Source organism: Macaca fascicularis, chromosome 11 (genome assembly GCF_037993035.2).
Source record: "Macaca fascicularis isolate 582-1 chromosome 11, T2T-MFA8v1.1".
NCBI classification, from domain to species: domain Eukaryota; kingdom Metazoa; phylum Chordata; class Mammalia; order Primates; family Cercopithecidae; genus Macaca; species Macaca fascicularis.
Window position 1 is genome coordinate 66,256,923 of NC_088385.1, and position 2,237 is coordinate 66,259,159.

Below are 2,237 nucleotides of genomic sequence, written 5' to 3' on the forward strand. Positions count from 1 at the left end.
GCTGTTTTGCCACTGGCCAAGTTGAAACATATTTTATAAAAACATAACTATGATACTTCCTGTTTTAGATATTGAAGAGTTCAATTTGGTGACATTGCTCCCTACATTATACATTGTGTCCTCCTTATAGGAATCCTCTGCATTAATTGTTCCTCTATATCAGGTCAATGAAAAGCAATACTCTCCTTATGAGGTAACTTTTAAAATAATTTTTAATAGACTACTAACTATAAGCAAATAATTTAGAGTCTACATAGCAAAGTGTTTTTTTTTCTTTTTTTTTTTTTTTGTGTCATCCTTGCACAGGGCCCATGCTAATTGTCTCTGTATCATTACAATTTTAGTATATGCACTGCTGAAACAAGCATGCAAAGTGATTTTTTAATATACCTTTAACATCTACACTACTCAAAATAAAAATAACATTTTATTCCTAGTTTCTAGCAGAGCCTCTGGCAACTAGTAGGAAACCATTAAGTGCTTTCCTAATAAAATAATAAAAGCAGTTAACGATCACCATATTTATTTCATCTAGATGATTATGTTTGTAGTTATAATGCAAATGTTCTAAGAAAATTATTTATATTGTTTAAAAACAGCAGGTTGTATCACAATATACACTTCAGGTGGCCTATGAAAATCCACTCTCTACCGCGCTGCTCTCCACCACCTGACCTCATCCCAAAATGTCTCGACTTTATTCAGGTTTCTCTCCTTCTTTGTACTCAAAGAATTCGGTCCATCCCTGATAGCAGAAAGTGAATCCTTATTTGTCTCAGCTAGCAGATGGAGGTTCCATTGTACCACCCAATAATCTTAAAATATGGAAATAGTTTGTAGTTCTGGCCAATTGTATGAGAAGAAAAATATATTGGGGGAACACTTGGAAAATTTTCTTCACTTTTTGAAATCAAAATACAAAAAGAGTTAATCTCCTTTGCTGGTGGTCATCATTGCCATGTCTGAGTGTTATGTCTGGAACACTGGGTAAGTCAAAGAGCAAAGTCAGTAAGTGTGGGGATTGGCGGTCGAGCAGAGACACGGGAATAAACTAAATTGTTCATTTTCTTTTCACGTCACTGGAATAACCAATCCTGAATTTGTCCTTTTCTGTTATTTTCTGGTTTCTTAATTAGTGAATTAGTAAATTTTTAAATAAAACCCAATTAAGGGTATTGAAACTGTGATTTTCTATCACTTGTAGTTGGAGCATACTAACTGCCATACTCATCTGGCTCCCAACACTTTTACTTGGAATTTTAAATCACCAAATCTACTTTTTGTATGTTAAACTTGTTAGGTGTGATACTTTTATTTTCCTCTTATTTCACTAAGATTACAGATGCTAGACAACCCTTCTCTCAGATTCATTGGCATTTTGTTAAATTGAATTTCTTTTGCCTATCCTGAGAAATGTTAATCTGAATAGAAATGCTCTATATTTAAACAGAAACACTTATTAAAGTTACACTTCTAGAATACATAAATGTGTAGAAACTTTAGAAATGATGAACACTTTTCCCTGATAAATGTCCCACTATTTTTCATTCATGGTGATTTTGTTTTCTTCCACATATATTAAAAACAGAACATTTTATTCTCATACTTTGGTAAATCTCAAGTAAATACTCCAGGATTGGCAAACTGATTGCAATTGAGATATTCTTTACAAATATCTTTAACTGCACATTTCAAAACTAAGTCCTCCTGGGCTTGAAATTTCTCTCAAGAGAATTTATAACGTGGAGTTTAGTAGAATGGGGAAGTGCTTGCATTACTCCTGATTCCTCATCGTGATATTTGTATCTCTCAGTATTTTGGATTTGAACATCCTGCTGGAATCTGTCTTTACCTTTCTGTTTGTGAAACTTACTATATAAGATAGAGGCTAATTCTCTGTAGGAAAAAATAAGACAAAGACAATGAATTCTGACTTCTGTCTTTACCTTGTAACATATCCTTCCCATTAAGAAAAATCCATTATATCAAATATTAAGTACACTGACACCTGAAATAAAAATTTTTATTGGTTTAGTTTAGAGATTTAAAAAAAGAAAAAAACTCATCCACCAGAAAAATTCTAAACTGGTAGCATCTTTATTCAATTGTGACATGATTAATTTTTTATCCATGCTAAACTTCTTCTTCCACCAGTTTCTATTTGAGAATTCAAATGAGTGTCAATAGACTGAAGCTTATTTGTACGACCTCTTTTTAATTACCAATTTCACACACAG

At 32.5% G+C, this 2,237-nt stretch overlaps 1 non-coding gene across 1 annotated transcript; it reads right to left on the minus strand.

The window, feature by feature from the left end:
* Window positions 1-259: 259 nt before the first annotated feature.
* LOC123567720 (U6 spliceosomal RNA) lies at window positions 260-366 on the minus strand. The gene has a single exon (XR_006690827.2). It is a non-coding gene; the product is annotated as a U6 spliceosomal RNA (small nuclear RNA).
* Window positions 367-2,237: the final 1,871 nt, after the last annotated feature.